Source organism: Typopeltis vanoorti, chromosome 15 (genome assembly GCF_054136105.1).
Source record: "Typopeltis vanoorti isolate ZY-2024b chromosome 15, IOZ_Tvanoo_1.0, whole genome shotgun sequence".
NCBI classification, from domain to species: Eukaryota; Metazoa; Arthropoda; class Arachnida; order Uropygi; family Thelyphonidae; genus Typopeltis; species Typopeltis vanoorti.
In genome coordinates, this window is record NC_143563.1 from 84,122,540 (window position 1) to 84,140,674 (window position 18,135).

Genomic DNA, 18,135 nt, shown 5'->3' on the forward strand with positions numbered 1-18,135 from the left:
TTTGGCGCCATCTATTATCCAAGTACGAAACTAAGGAACTCGTGAATCGTAATTAATCACAGCTAAGAGTTATTTACTTCCGCTTCTGCGATTGAGTTTGCTTGCTTGCTTTGATAAGTAAACGTTGATTTCTGCTTTGAAATTTTACCGCCATATTTTGGCTATTTCAATGATCATTATTCACTACATCAGTTTTATTTACGTATATCAGAGTATGATTTTAGACATTAACGCAGCTGAAATTTGACAAATTTATGATGTATATTTTACTACTTCAGGTTGTTATCATAGAAACCCAATAGATGGCAGCACTTGTAATAATGGCAAATACTAGGGGAGAGGGTCGATTTTTGGAAGAGCAAGGTCATTTCTTGTTTTTCAATAGATTTTTCAGATATCTAAATTCTGATTGGCGGGATAAAAATCGACGAACCTTTCCAGAACACAAATTATTATCTTCTGTAGACAACTAGAAACGAAAGCGTTGCAAGCAGAATGTTTTATTTGTAGCATAATGTAACATGACTAATGAGTTTGAATGCGTCCTGCTGTGTTCTCACGACACAATATAAGCTGAGCTTCCTGTGGCACGCAAGACGAACAGTTGTTTAACTAGTTACAAAGAAAGTTTGCGTCGTAGAAAAGAAATGAGCGGTATTGAATGTGCAATGGAGAGAAGAATATCGATTGCATCTCGAAACAGGAGTACCAAACATCAACGAAAAGTATCAATACAAAGATTCCTACTGCCAAGGCTCGTGAGTAAATTTACGAATACCATTGGTCAATAATGACGTCATTGTGACGTCATCGAAACTGTCCAATAATAAGATCGCATTGTTGTTCAAACAGGAATTCGTTTTTCTATTATCAGCCCATTCAGTTGTGGATTAAGCCTGCTGGGGACCCCTGGTGGTAAATTTACTGGTCCCTAAAAAAAAAAAAAAAAAAAAAAAAAAAAAAAAAAAAAAAAGCTAATATATAAATAATATAAAACTGAAAATTACAATAAAATAATATATTTTAAGAAAAAAAGAATTATATGTAATTGAAGTAAAAAGTTAATGGAATTCGCTAGCAAAAAAATTTATGTTCGAAGTATCGGTGTCATTTAATACTTTTCGTTATATATACAATAGCGCCATGTTTTAAACTTTCCTCTGACAGTGTACTTCTTAGATAGTTTTATATATATATATATATATATATATATATATATATATATATACTAGGGGCTCCGCCTACTGCGCCCAACCCCCGTGTTCCGGACTGGTAGGCCGGTTCTTCTTGAATTCCGATGACTCGAATTTTGAAGACTCGACACTGAGGGTATCGGACATCCGATACCCCCAGTCCGCCTCTGAGATCATTAAATCTCTTAATTCTTTAATTGAGGATACAGAACTAATAAGTTCAAACTGGTTCTTGAGAATATATTGATAATTTAAAAAAAAACATATGTATAAAAGTGTGTGTCCTATTGAAGACATAGATGTATTTATATTCCCATGGCCGTGAAATGTTTGGTTAATTCCGGTATAGTTAATATATATTTTCTGTATTTATGCCCATTTCATCACTGGTATTGGTGAAAAAAAGCCACTAAGTCCTGTGAATTTCAGAGATGTCGAAATACGACATCCCTGAAATTCACAGGACTTAGTGGCTTTTTTTTTATGCAGTCATCAATGAAAATATTTAATTTATATAAAAAACGTAAACATTATTTGTTTTTACTATAACCACAATGAATAATGCAAACAAGTTTTTTTTTTAAAAAAAATTAAAGATGATAATTAAAGTGAAAGCAAATGTCTTAGTAGTATAATTTTAGACTAAGTATCAAAGGCATCGTCAGTGTACTAACAATTGAACACAAAATAGGATTTCTAATGCTCTTTTATCCATTATTTCTTACACTACGTCATAATCGAGATTGGCAAGTCCCACGAATACTCAAATACTAAAGAAATTCATCCTGACAATTCCAACTTTTTTTTTTTTTTTTGTTGTTGTTTCGTTCATAGTTTCTTGAACTCATCAGAGAACAAAATTTTGTAGTTAAGTAACTTACCAGAAGATAAACGAAGGTCCAAAATTGAGGTTATACATTTTGACGTTAGCAATTTCAATGTAACGAAGGCAAATCTATTCGAATTGTATTCGAAAACCGCATCCAACATCGGTCTCTTGTCCTTGGCTTCGGGTTCAATAAAAACCTTTCTTGTCAGAAAAAGCTGCACAGAAAACGAGACAACGTCAATACGAACGAGATGCAAAATTTATATGCTAAGCTTATTTCGGGAAGGGAAAAAAAAAAAATCACTAGGTCTTGGGTAATATTTCCCGTCAGAATTCTTACATTTATCATCTTGCACGAGATGGAAAAGTTTCACACTTTTTTTTCTTTCAGGCGCACGGAATAGAAAGAATGTAAAACAAGTGAAAAATGTCCACTGCGAAAGCAAGACAAGCTAGAACAGAGATAAATAGTGTCTCTGTTCAAAAAAAAAAAAAAAAAAAAAAAAAAAGAACAGAGACACTGTTTAAAATAATATAAAAATTGGAAACTGTTTTGCATGTTTTTCTTGCCCAGTTACAATTAATTCCTACAATTTTGTGACTATTCTCCAGGCGCTCCGGTTTTTTTTTTTAAGTCTACAGTAGGGAAAACGATTTAGTACATCGCAAGTTGATTCGGTGTGGATGAGAATTGCCCGCGAGCGCACACAAATAAAAGTTAGCGATGCGTGTTTATTGTATTCTTTTACTGACTGTCGCCTTCTTACCATCCAAACAACCTTCTTTTATCCTTTACGCGTAGACAAATCCACACTCTCGATCTTTTTTTTTTTTTTTTTTTTCTGGAACTTCTGTTACTGAAAAAGATCAGCGGAAAAGCCATTGCTTCGTCACGTTCGTCTTGTACATTGTCACAGTTACGTTGCACGCTCTGTTTGTTCCTGCCGCAATGCTCCCTACGGGCATCGACAATTTTTTTTTTTTTTTTTTTTTTATTCTCATCCCAAATGTTAGTTTTGTTGACAGGTTACCTGTAATCGAAATACGTTAATGAAACATCTCATCGATGGCACAAAAATCCATATCTTAAAGATGTTTTTATTAATATTATTTCTATGGTAAAAAGTCCTGGAGTATGTCCTTCGAACAGATGCTCAACAAAAAAGAAAGATTTGACAGCGTATTCGAAGACATATTGCCGTCTTGACAATTGTTATAGCATCTTCACGACAGGCACTGCTCTGCGTTGCAAGTACAGTGATGACTACGCATGCGCAGTGGGCTTGTGACGTTGTCAAGGTCGTTCATAACAGCTTTGAAATCATTGGAAGTAAAAGCCTTCTTTATGGAGATCAGTTGTATTTACTTAGTTATCTTACTAATTAAATGGAAGGCTGGAAACTCGCCGAAATATAATGCAGCGATTTGTTTACTTAGTTTGTTTAAGGAGCAAGATATGCATCGCGAAAGGGGACATCTGTGATTTTATCGTATCGTTAAATTTGACTTGAATTATAAACCAAACCTTTCTCTTAATATATGAAACATTTGGGAGCCAGTTACAATGGTAAAAATCACTGATAAGAGCAATTATTACGGTATTTGAATGTTTTTTTTTAATAGTTTCAAAAAAGACTATTTTAGGATTCTTGAAGTGAATTATTTATCTTTTACGAACACCTTAAATCATTTTTTTTTTTTTTTTTCATCAATTTCGCAACCAACCTTCACTTACTGTAGACAAACATGTGGGGTGATTGCGTTGTATGTGGAGAAAAAATATCGTGAACGGTTAGTTTTGTGAATCAATACACGGGAAGAAACTTATTAAGAACACTTATTACAGAGGGATTGTGGGATAGTTTTGCCTTCTCGAGAGAGCAACTGCATACGTTGTAATTAGCCGCATCATCCCGGTGTTTATGTTGTCCTTGGTGAGAAATCCCGCTGCTGATTACATGGACGTGTGCCTCGGGCACAAAACAAGGCGAAACCCCAAACTGTAATCGATCCATCCGTTAACTATCCACCTCGAGCGTTAGCCAAGTTTCGTTTTACAACTTCCGCTGTGTATTTTGTCATTTGCTGCTGAGAACATTCAGACATCTGATGTGCCTACTAAGTAGTCCCTTCCATTTATTATTCTGTTAATATATTGAAGAGCTTCGCTTATAATCTAATCTGTAAACATCGGTATTCTAATTCAATAATTTTTCCATCTAGAATTATAACGAACTATCAGTTCGATTATATTTCGTTAAGGCCTACTGACAAAGAACCTGTGGCGACCTCTGTGTGCACAATCGTGTACTATTTTTTCTTAAATGTTTATTTATTTATTGGCACTAAAAGCAAAATTCTTTCAACGTATAGCACTTACCAGAGACCCCCGTGCCCAGTTCTTTTTCCCTCGTCGATATGTTCCGTTGCGAGGATAATTTTTTTGCTTGAAATCCCTAGTAGGCTGTACTAGGGATTATTAATGGAAGCGTCGAATTTCTTTTAAGTTGCCGGTATCCATCTGGTCTAAAGGATGCTTGAAGAGACTACGAAAACAGTTACCCAAGGACGACAAGGCAGCGAGACGACGGAAGCAAAAAGAGAATTGTGTTAAGAATATTTTTGGAATGGCAAGAGGAATCGATGCTCAAATGAGAGAGAGATACGCATGGAAACAAAGGGCTAAGGCGCTGTTTGTACATTTACTTCGATGAATAAATTTTTAATTTTTGATATTTTAAAATATAGTGAACATGTTAGAATAATGAACGAGTTAGACGAACACAAATGAAGAGTCCTACTGACACCTTGAAAATAATACAATCACTGTTAATATTAAATATTTATGATAATTTACATTAAAAGGTGTTTAGATAAATTATAAAAATTTTGTTAACATTTAAATAATTTCAAAAATATTTAAAATCATTTATATTATTATAACATTTGCTTATGTTTTATATACTTAAATTAAATAATTACGGTATATGAAACATAATAAATCAAGACTTGTTAAAAACAATCCTAAAATGATTATTTTTCGGTATTAGAAACAAAACAACTCCGATGCCGAGTGTTGTTGTATTTTTATAAGCTCCGGTCTATTTTTCGAAAGTTTCCTTAAATTTCAACATATTTGGCTATGAAATAACAACGGATTTATAATATTCTCAATTTTCTAATATAAAAAGCAAGAAGTTGGCATATAGTTGTGAAAACTTGACCAGTGATATTGTAAATATATATTTTAAAGTAAGTTATATTAAATATACATTTCGCTGTTCAATTTTTTGTTTGTATTAAATCTATGCTTGTAATGCGTCTTCAGCTAATTTAATTTTATATTATTTAAGAAAGACTCGTAAAACAGAGGAAAACATTGTGAATTAAAAGTATGCACGATTCCATGTCATGTAACTAAAAAGTATTTTCAGAATTATGATACGAATTACAGTATAAACATTGTTTGAAATAGAAATATATTTTTAAAATATAGATTTTAGTTGATCATTAAAAAACTTTAAGTATATATAAAATTTATTGCAAAAAATGAAAATAAACTACAAAATTACTAAAATAACTAAAAATAATAGGATTTTTTTTACACATTTTATTTATTCCTATATATTATACATATAAATAACGCGGAAAGGGCAATGCTGTAGTCATGCAAAGCTATTGTTCATTTGGTAAACATAATCAACTCCATACTTCACTACAAGTATTTCCCTTCCTACTGGAAATTGGCATACGTTGTTACAATTCATAAACCTGGAAAGGATCCCACTCTGCCACAGAATTACAGACCAATCAGTCTCATTTCTAATCTCGGAAAAATAGCTGAAAAGGTAATTCTTACTAGGCTTCAAGATTCTGTACTCCTGTTAAACATCCTGCCTGAGGAGCAGTTTGGTTTCAGACAGTTGCATAGTACCACACAACAAATACACAGATTGGTGGAACATATCATCACAGGTTTTAACTGGCGCCAATGCACTGGGGCTGTCTTCCTAGACTTAGCCAGTGCATTTGACAAGGTTTGGCATTATGGTTTACTATACAAGCTTATATCATCCGGTATCCCAATCGGAATCATTCAACTCTTAAAGACGTACCTCTGCGATAGGCGCATGCAAGTGAGACTAAGTGGAGTGGTGTCCTCACAGAAACACATCTTGGCTGGAGTTCCACAAGGGTCCTTACTAGCACCAATCCTATTCTCCTTATACCTGCATGATATACCACACAACCCATTATCTTCAATTAAAGCTCTTTATGCTGATGACACAGCGATATTGGCCAGATCATTAAAGCCTCACCTAGCCATCAAGAAACTGCAAGAAAACCTACTGCAAATAGAGCAATATTTTGCCAAATGGCGTCTCCAGGTGAATCCTCAGAAGAGCGTAGCCGTCTTATTCTCTAGAAGATCAGTGCTTCCCAAAGAAGATATTCTCCTCTTTAACACAAAAATTCAGTGGAAAACAGAGATCAAGTACCTTGGTGTAGTAATGGACAGTAAACTGACTTTCAACTCCCATATCAAGACTCTCTGTGCAAACACATCCAAAACCATAGCCCAGCTCTATCCGCTAATAAACAGAAACAGCAAACTGAGCACCAGAATCAAACTTCTCATATACAAACTGATGGTTCGTCCAATACTCACTTATGCCTCACCGGCCTGGAGCCATACTTCAAACTCAAATATCATTAAATTACAACGCATTCAGAACAAGTGTCTTAGAATGATCCTGGGCGCTCCATGGTTCATCCGAACTGTCCAACTGCACCGCGACACGGAGGTCCCCTATATTTACACCTTCATGCGGACTATAGCAACCAAATTCTTTTCAAAGGCAAGTGTGCATCCTAACAGACTGATCAAACTGGCCGCTGACTATGATGCAACGGACTATTCTAAGCACAAAAGACCTAAAGCCATCCTAAACCCCCTCACTGAGGATTAATCTCCTAGCCCAATCAGGGCGAGCAATATAGCTCATAAACTCTTTCCACTCACAGTCTCTGTTAAGATAGCCGGGAATATGAAAAGCTTTTGCTTCACCCGTTAAGCCAGTAATGTTACTAGTTACTAGTTACTATGCTGTAGTCAATGAAGCTAGTGATTAGTCATGTGTATTATATTAGTTAAAGTATAATAGTTCTTTGATTGGATTGTCAATTAGAAATCTTATATCAAATATCTCAAAATATAATAATAGAATATTAATAAAAAAAAGCAGGCGATCCCTACAAGACATCCCTTCTGTTGACAATGAGATGTTGCTGAGGAAAACTTTGGAGAAGATATGCGATTAGACATTCTGGATGAAGCGCATATCGTAAATAATAATAAGAAAAGGAAGTTTTCTGCTTCGTAATTTAGTATGACTAACCCCCCCACACACACACACACATCATTTTTCTGTGGCAAACTGTTTAATTACGATATTTCTGTAACTTGAAACACTTTAAAAAAAAGAAAAATATTTCAACTCTCCGACTGTTACCACACCATTAAAGAACTCTGTAACCTTGCATACACAATCGACGGTTTTGTTTGCTTTTTTACCGCCATGTTTTCATGCCGAGCTAGACAGTTGTGCGCTTGCTCGAAGAGTTTGTACTCACGAATAGGAAGCGTGATTATAAAAAAAAAAAAAAAAAAAACCGGTTGATTTAATACAGAATGCGTTCTGGATTTTGGGTTTGTTTATAAATAAAGACGTTCATTTAAATTTATTTGTCTATCTTTTTCCTTTTCCACTTAATAACACCTTCGTATCCGGGCTGTTGTTATAAGAATGAACTGATAACAATATCCTGGATACGAATCTATTATTAACTGTTAAAATTGGTCAGAAGTATCGCATACGGAAAATATCCGAAGTATTGGTCTCATCAGCGAAGAAATAAACGGAATCTACCATCAAATTAAGACCTGCTTCTCTGTCTCGAAACAGAAAGGATGCACGCAAAACGTTCTTAAGTTAATGGTGCAGACCAGCAACACTACTTAGGTACCATAGAAGGAAAAAATCAAGTTGGCATCCATCCGTGACATCACTGATTTTATGCGGTTTTTAATATCACGCTGTTCTTTTCGTTATCATTAGTTAGTTTTATTTGATTCTATACCGAGAGGGGGGGGGGGGTTAGTCTGAATAAACTCGGGTTGCAAAGATCAACATTGATGCAGTTTTTCCAACTCTTTTAGGACCAGATCTCTCACGCCAGGTCTCCTCCAATTTGTTCCTTTGTTTTATTATTTTCCAGATTTTTTTAAATGTTCGTTTACTCATCCCCCCCCCCTTTTTTGTTTGGAATTTTCCTTTAAAGTATAACATCAGACGACCATTTCAGAAGCACCCCCATTAAACCCCCCCCCTTTCTCTCCTCTTTTTGCTGTCTCACTTTTTCTTTCTCTTGTGACTCTGCAGAATCTCAGAGCCACTTTTATGCTCTTAAACACACACACACACACACACACAACTAATACCTCATCTTCCTTTGCGTATTAAGCTCAATGGCCTGTCAACGAAGTCTTTTGTCTTCTTGGCTAATTCTGCAATAGAGCAACGTTTAATCCTATCTACAGAGTATCTTGTGGATATCAATTACGTGTGTTCTCGTGACCGACTTGCTTGTTTTAGGAGATGAAAAATCCAGGTCTTTCCAATCAAAGGGCCTCAGCTATACAGTCTTTCTTCTTAACACATTATAGGTTCGAATCCTGCTTTAGGAATGGACATGGGCGGCTCGTGCATAAGCACTGCGGAACTGCAGCACCCCCAATTTTTCTCGATATATAAATATATTTATTAATTTATTTATATTTGCTTGTAATATTAAATTTTATCATCAACAATTCTCTTATTTTGTATAAATAATAATAAAAATCCATATTGTAGCACTTAAGAGGGCGAAGGACGCTAGCAGCACTGTGTTTACCACAGTGTCATATTGCTACGCGCGCAAGCATATGCACGTCATAGTGACATGCGAGCTATTAGAGTAATGTGACACTGTCCGTCGCGCAGTTCCACTGTTGTTTATATGCAGTTTGCGCCAATAGTAGTGCTTATCGTGTTTATTTCGTCTCTTTAAATATTTGGACTTTACAATTAAAGACGTAACATTTGTTATAGTTTTTATTTTAGAACATTATTGGAGTTATAATAATGGATTTTATTTTAAAGTGATTTTGACACATTAAAGTGATAGTGACACATTATACTTACACACTGTAAGTATAATGTGTATATATATTTCGAAAGTTGCAACACCCCACGATTTCAAGCGACGAGCCGCCACCGGGAATGGATGTTTGTAAATATTCATTTACACCATCGTTGTTAGTCTCTTAAGCAAAAATCCCGGATTATATAACTCGGATTTAGGTGCAGTATGTCTATTAAGTAGTGGACAATTACAGTACTCCGAATTGACCCGATTACTAACGTAGTTTTTTCAAGCCCGAGATATTTCTTTGCTGATCCCTCATTTGCAATTCTTTTGATGCGTTTCATTAAATGTGAGATTTGGTTTTTGGCCGTTCGTACTCGTATAATATCTCCGATAGAAGAATTTTGATGAAATTTGGCAGTTGTGATGTTTAATAAATAAATGTGAAGCAGTCTCAATTTGGATTAACAGTTTTAGTGGCAAAATGTGAAGGAAAAAAAAATCGGAATCCTATAGTCATAAGTCCACTCTGGCTCTTTGATTTGGGTCTGTAATTTTGACTGGCTGTTGTCTCCATTTCGGTCGATGAGAAAATGTTCAGCTGAACATAATTATATATTTATCTAGTTAAAACGTCTTTTGATTTAATTATTATGACACGATATCTCTATACAAGAATGTTAATACGATTGGGCACATTTTAAGAAATTTTATTTCGGATCGTTGAAGAGGTTTTGAGCTATTAATGTCGTCAGATGAGCAATAAAGCAGACTACTTTTACAGTCGAATGATATTAGAGAATGGGGAAGTTTTCTAGACTTTGTGAAATGATTGAATTTTAGTACAAGATTCGGATTAATTGATGCAAATAGAAGATTTCGTACTCTAATGAAACTTATTGTGGAATGACAGCAAATGATCTTTCTTCCTAATTGATTATTCACTAGAAATGCTAACCGTCTTCTCCTGATGAGACATCGAGCCTCAAGTACAGCTCTCTACTGAACTTTCTTTCATATTCTCTTTTTAAACTCGTCAGTTCATGTCATATTGAATTTCTCTGTGTTTGTTTTAACTTTCAGGGTCCATTTTCAATTCAGTTTTTGACTATGTTAAATACGATTTCTCATATGGCCAGTCCATTTTCTTCTTTAAAGAGCCTGTAGAAATAGATTTAAAAGAAAAGAATCCCATTATGCTTTGACTTATTTGAGTGTTCGTATTCAATATCTATATTTTAGCTCAGGTTACCAATCTGTTTTTACAGTGTTAAGTGATGCATCTTAAAATTTTATTTCTTTGATATCGATATTTTTATCGTGTGGACGACAGTTTGAGGATTCTGTTTATTCACTTATGTGCTTCGTCCCATATAATGATCTTTCATTATTTGAGAGCAACTTCTATCATCTCTAGTTTTTCCCAATTACGTAAAATACACTTCACTATCCTTGGAATACAGAGTTGTGGACGTCGAAAGGAAGTTGTTGCAACATAAAATACCTTCGACAGAAAAATGGGAATATTGAAAATATAGATTTAGAATGTTGCCAAGTCACAGTTTTTATTTAAAAATGTGACTCGGCATGATTTTTCATTTTAGAATTAAAAAACCGGAATGTACGTTTTTTAACGTTCGCAGAATTCTGAATACAAACAGAATCCTTTTAAAGAATTGCGTTATAATTTTTAAAGATCGTAGTGTGGGGTTTCTTATGTTACAGTTGAAGTCACAAAAGCACCTAAAATAATTTCGAAAAAATTTATAACTTCGTTTTAAGAATTCACACATGATACCGAGTGGGGAGCCTGAAGCTTGCCATTTTGAACTTTGTCAGATCCTCCCACACGCACACTCATGAATGGAAGGTATAGAAGACGACATTATTATAGCGCTATCAGTTGCCTGTGTGCTCTACTCTTTTACTAGTTGAACAGGTGGAATCTTCATATCTAAGACAGAATTTCAACTCGGATAGCGCCATCCATCTAAACGTGCTGTTCTTGCAATGGATTAGTGAGTCTTAAATTAGTGAAGAAGTCTTTAAATTAAGAATGAGTCGTTAAAATATAGAGTAAACGTTTCAATAATAAAAAGAACTAAGAATTACACAGTGCTTCTTCGAATTGAAGAACATTTTAAAATAAACGTAGCCTATCCTGGATGAGTCTTTGATTGTGCAGTGCAAGATTACTGTTGGGGCACAAGACTGTGTGGATTATTTCCTCTTCCCATCCAATTTTCCATTGAACTCAAATTACCATGAGAATGAGCATGTCTAGTTTCCTTTTACCAGAAGCCCCCCCCCCCCCACACACACACGTTCGATGCCTTCCTATTATTATTCTCTTCTAACTTTCCACTCTAAAATTTCTATCCTACCTATTTCTACCCTTATTTTCGCTTTTTTTAAAAAAAAACCTCGATCAAGTCGGCGTGAATAATCGCATTCCTGTGAACTGGAATTCTACTCCATCCGCTATGTCACTTGACTTCAGCTGAAAAGTCCTATCCTTATAAAAGTTCATTGTGTCGTGAAATTCAAATTTCCCATTTCTAATCAGAAGCCATCCTTAATGGTGATCTCCCCATTTGCACTAAATCTCTAATAATTCGAGCAGCAACTGCTCAACATCCATTTATTCTTCAATTGCTTACTGTCTGACCTGCTTCTCCCACTCTACTTTAAGAAGATGGATTTGAAATTATCCCATACCCAGCTTATTTCACACACACAGAATACACTGGCCTCATAGCCTGAGTTGCTTTGGCCATAAATAAATATCATCATCATCCATAAAGCGAATTTTCGAAGAAGGACCATATCACCCACATTAGCTATCATATTTTGGCAGCTGGTGTAAGTGATGCATCGGTCTTTGCACCACCCTTGTGCAATGAGATTACCATACATTCTTTCCGCTCCTGTGGAATCTTCCCTCTGAGACTCAAATCATATAGCCTGGTCAAAGGCACATCCAGTTCAGCTGAACAATTTTAGCATCCATGCTGATATCCCATCAGCATGGATGCGTTTTTTTTAAACAGCTCTAGTGCTTCCTCCTCATACACGTAACTTTGTGCATCCAATGAACAGATAGCATTGAGATCAATGTTACACGCACCAGGTGTGTTGCAACATTCATGGATATCTTAGAAAAAAGAGCATCCAATCGATGGAAAATTAGATGTCTTAGTATCAAATCTTGATTTCGTTTTTTTTTTCATCGAAAAACGACAGACTAATAGTTAAATCTAATTATTTTAATACTTACGATATGTAAGGTCTTAATATTTTAATTTCATCGTATTATAAATTTTCTAAAATCATAATGCTTCTAAGATATTACAGTGGGGAAGATATACGAAATAACTATTTCTATAGTTACTTAAATTTCATCATATTTTATTTTTTATTCAATCGTTCTACATTTTTTCAGTGATGAGAAAGAACTGAATATCATATTTTTAATTATTCATCAAGGATTTTTTAAAACTCAATTAACAGAGACAAGCCTCCCAACAATATGATAGTGATACAGTGGATAAACAAATACAACCTTTCCAATAATTAACAATTAATAACATCCTTAGTCCTTATAAGGACTGGCTTAAAGGGGCGAAGCAAGAATGCTTTTCATCTTCCCCGTTATCTGTAGAGGACAGTGTAGGGATAAGGTGTTATTGAGCTATGAACGCTCTGATCATGGCAGGAGGGTAACAGCAATAGCCGCGCCTCAGTTAGAACTTCACTGGCTACAGCATTGCCATCCATTACCCTCTAAGGGTATTGGATTAAATGAATCAATCACCGACTATGTAAGTAAAGGTGAAATCTCAAAAATACGGACGATCTCTAGGCCACTCCATAGTGGGCGAAAGACCGTCCTAATCTCAGCGTTGGTTCCACTCAGTGACGGGCTCCCCGACCACTGAGCAGAACCGCTCAAATTCCGAGGAAAATAATTCACCGACAAAGCCCCTCAGCGGGCCGTGCCGGAGAACACCTTCCCCGGAGACTCAAAGTGCTCCCTTAAGGCAAAAACCCTAAGAGAGCGAACTCAAAAACTCATCGCCCATGTGGGTAAGAGCAACAGCCGAACCTCAGTTAAACTTCATTGGTACAGCTTTGCGTTGCTATCCATCACCCCCAAGGGCATTAATGAATCAATCACCGCATCTCACGGTCGATTGATCACATCAACCTCTAATAACATCCTGACAGGCCCTCCTTACTAATATTATGATGTTAATTATTTAATGGTGTTTTATAAAATTAAAGAAATTTCAAAATTATTTTTTTTATTTTTAAAATATATAAGAAATTTTAAAGTAAAATATAACTTGCAATATTATATCTAACAAAAAAATAAAATATTTTCTTTATTTTTCTGTTTATTTTGTTTTTATATAGAAACAACTTTATTATTTGTTTCATTATAACAATATTTTATGATGCTTTTCTATATGCAAGTACTTTAAAATCACACCCCTCTCTCCTTTTTTTTTTCTTATTTAGAATCTCATTTAAAGCCAAACAAAACAACATTAAGTATAATAATATCGGAAAAACAAGAAGCCTAAAATCTCTTAGGGAAACACGTCTCAAGAGAATTTGTATACTGTGCTAAATATTGAGTGCTGACAGCATTCAAGAGAAGCAACAGATTGTAACCTACATAATAACTTATCGTAAAGAATAGACATGAAAAATATTGACAAAAGTGTCCACGGTTCTGCTTGGAGTGCGCCAACCTATAATCTAATCTGAAATCGCTTCACATTGTAGGAACGTCTGCCACAGTTAAATGCAATACTTTGCCATGGCAACAACAGCGTATACTATACCAGGTGGTAGAATATATTATATTTACTAAATATTACGAAATGAATATTGGTATTTAAGCATAGTACGCTCACAGAAGCTTTAGTCTTTGAGTATTTTGCACATTAAGGGGAAAAAAGTCTGCGTTTTATCTTAATATGAAACAAGTTGAGCAGAAGATGAGAATTCTTTTAACGGGTTATCAAAATCGTTTTTCTAATGCTGAAATACTCAAAAATGAATCAGTTAGAGTTTATCTTTGTTCAAATTTTAATTTAATTTTCTTTCAAGTTATCGCAGAAGTATAATGGGACTATAGCAAGATTAAATTTTCTTGACCAGTTAAAATAAATTTTGTATATATGACACATTAAATATATTTTATATATAATAAAATATGAATAGAACATGTCGATGTATAAACTATGCTTATATCGAAGAATAAGTTAAAAACGAAGGATGTACACCATCCTTCACCATCTTTGTATATAATACAAAGGAATAATACACCATCGCCATCTTTGTATATAAAGACCATGCAACTGAAAAAAATAGACATTGAATCTCATATAATATATATTCAATCTGAATATATATATTGAATATATATATTGAATATATATATATATATATATATATGAGAATTGAAAAAAGTTAAAATTTTCTGTGAATTCTTTTATTCTATGAATTGCATTTTCGATGAATTGTCTTTCGATGAACACTTCGGATACTGTTTGGAATACTGATTTTTATCGTATTTGGAAGCAGTGCATGTCTATTATTAGGAACGATTTAAATTTGAACCCATTAGGGATTCCAGGAGAATTTTCTAAGTATTTTCATTCAATGCGGAATTATCCAATCTCAGAATGGAAGAGGGTGGGGGGTGGGGAGCTTCTTTTTCAAGAGGTATCTGACCTCTCGAAAAATAAGCTGCTCACTATTTCCATCTAATCATCAATAATTCTTATTAATACAACACACACTCGCGCGATATCTAATTGTTGCATAAGAGGACGTGTAAAAAAAAAATCAATTGTTGTGCTAACATCTCGTCTGGACAAAATATATTTATTTACTCCGGAATATCAGCAGACTTTGATTGTTGCATTTTACTACCCTTCTTTGTTCCTGAAGATTTCACTTAGAATTTTCCCGTGAAATAATTTTAACTTGACTTGTTCTTCATGTTTCGAGAGAGATTTATTTAGCATCCACTCTAGTGTAATGAGCACGCGTGTTAGCATCTCGCCTTGCCATTTCTAATTCAATCAGTTTCCGTACTTTAGATTAAAGGCCCGGATTGGATTTCTAGTTTGATCGTACGAGTGTAACATTAGTCTTAAGGCCGAAATCCCAAACTATTGGAATAGGATAATTATAGTTTCCACAAATTGATTTATATTAATTATTACATTCGTAGTACCATTTAATAATTAGTTGATAATGAGCAGTGTAAATCGACAGCTGCGTGTCATAATCATTTCAAGATTAATTTATCAACAAGACGGACACCAACTGTTCATCAGCATCCTTAAAATGGGGGTGAAAAGAGATGGAGGATGCCGACTTATTTTCTTCAACCCGAGGATGGGATCGAAAGCTTATATAATTTGATTTCATAAATAGTTTAATGTAGTTATTAATATATTTTAATGGGAGAGAGAGAGAGAAAATACAAGTGTTTTAAGTTCTAACGATGCCTGAATGATAGAATAAAATTTCGAAAGAAAAGTGGATTTAAGATAGAAAAAATGTAAAAAATGATGAATCCGATTCAGAAAGAATTAGAAAGGATAGAGGATTGTATGAGAGATTATCTTAATTCCTTTCTTTGACAGGAATGAGGAAACAACGACTAGGAAGAAAAGAAATCGGCCTCTTTTAGGAGACTGTCTTCTGCCTAGTTTCGTCAAGACAACCAAGGTGAATCCACCTTGCCCACACTCCAAATAAAAAAAGCTGGACACAAAGCCTTCTGGCCTTTGTTTCTTTATCTTCCTTCCTCTAAATCTTTGTATTTTAAGTGAACCCGCTTGTTTGGGATCTCTCTCGGGCATGTTTTCTCTTACGTATAGATTTTGTTTCCATTTAGAGGTAGTTTACTATCGACTAGCCCGAAAGAACAATTCTTCACAATGCGCTATATACGTTTCTCACACGAAATACTTGACCCTTATGTGGATTACCCTTAAGTGCCCTTTTGGTGAATTTCCTATCAGATGTAACACTACCACTTAACTTTAAACTACTCAAGCACTCCAATAAACTGTCTGAAACCTGAAGAGCAAAGTCTTGGTTTATTTTATTTAATTTTTTTCATGATAACAATATAAGCATCCTTTTTAGAGTATCTTTGTGATGGTGAATAGTAGTACTCTGGAAAAGACGAATGAAATCTGGTGATGATACTTCAGAAGCTTCTGGATCAACCAATAGAACCATCTTATCATGTGTGCGTAGAGATTAACTGATAAACTTCTCCATGTGTACGATTTAGCAACAAATCCGTTACTGTAAATTCCACGTCACTCTCAATTTTGGATTGTCTGGATGAAATAACTGCAAGTCCGGCCAAGAGGAACTCTTACGTACAGAATAATTTCAAATCTTCCAGTTTATTTCATAAATATACGTAATCGTAGTTCCAACCTTAATGTTCATCCCGTAACAGTCGAATGAATATATGGGTATAATCAGATCAAGAAAGGCAGATTCCCCGTTATTCCAGTTGATCAACGACATACATATTCAAAACTGTGTAAACGCGATTTAAATTTCTCCATAATCATTGGGAGTTTTTTTCCAGGACTGAAATTATTGAAAAGATGTTGACACTACTATGGAATAACCCTGCAGATAGTGAACGAAGAAATTAAAATAACGAAAAATCTCTGATCATTTCCTAAACTATCAACTTTTAGGGAAAAGGTTTTGCCTTATTACCGTATTTATGACAATTATGACTTAAGGGGTGAAGCGAAAAGCTTTTCATATTCCCCGTTGTCTGTTACGGTCACAGTGAGGGAAAATATTATGAGCAGTTTGCTCGCCAAGAATGGGCATGGAGATTATACATCACTGAAGGAAGTTAAAATGGCTTTTGGTCTTTTGTGTTTGAATGTATCTAGGCTCATAGGCTATCGCTTGCTGAACCAGATCATTGGGATGAGTGGACGTCTTTAGGAAGAACTTTGCAGCTAAAGTTTGTAGGAAAGAGAAGATATAAGGAATATTTGTATCTCGGTTTAGTTGATGATTTCTGAAGAACCATGGGGCGTTTAGGATCATTCTCAAGCATCTGTTCTGAACCCGTTGCAATTTGATAATATTTGTAGTGGAGGAGTGCCTCAAGGCTGGAGAAGCATAAGTTACTATAGGACGAATCGTCAGCTGGTATAAAAGAAGTTTGATTCTGATGTTTAGCTTGCTGCTTCTGTTTATTAGCGGGTAGATCTGAGCAATGGCTTTAGATGCATTTGTGCATATGTAGCCTTGATGTGTGGTTAAAAGTTAATTTTTTGTCGAGGACGACACCTAAGTAATTTGTTTCCATCTGCCAGGGAATTTTGGGGTTGAATAATAAGATGTCTCCTACAGGAGATATCGACCTTTTTGTGAAAAGAATAACTGAACTTTTTAGGGGATTTACTTGAAGTCTCCATTTTGAGAACCATCTTTCTAATTTTAGATGGTTTTCTAGTACCGAAATGTGGTCGGAGAGATTTGACTAATAATGCTGTGTCATCTGCATACAGGGCAATGATGGATGACATTGGGTTGTGCGGGATATCAGACATGTGTACAGAGAACAGCAATGGAGGCAGTAGTGATCCCTGTGGCACTCCGGCCAAGATGGGTCGCTGAGATGAGGTAGTGCCGTTAATCTTGACTTGCCTGTTTTGCAGATATGAACTAACTAAATGTGTCAATTTCATTGAGATACCAGCTAAGATAAATTTATGTAGAAATCCAAAATGCCATATTTTGTCAAATGCTTTGGATAGGTTTAGGAAAACAGATCCTGTGCACTGGCGCCAGTTATAGCTGGTGCTGATGTATTCCACAATTCTGTGGATTTGTTGGGTTGTACAATGG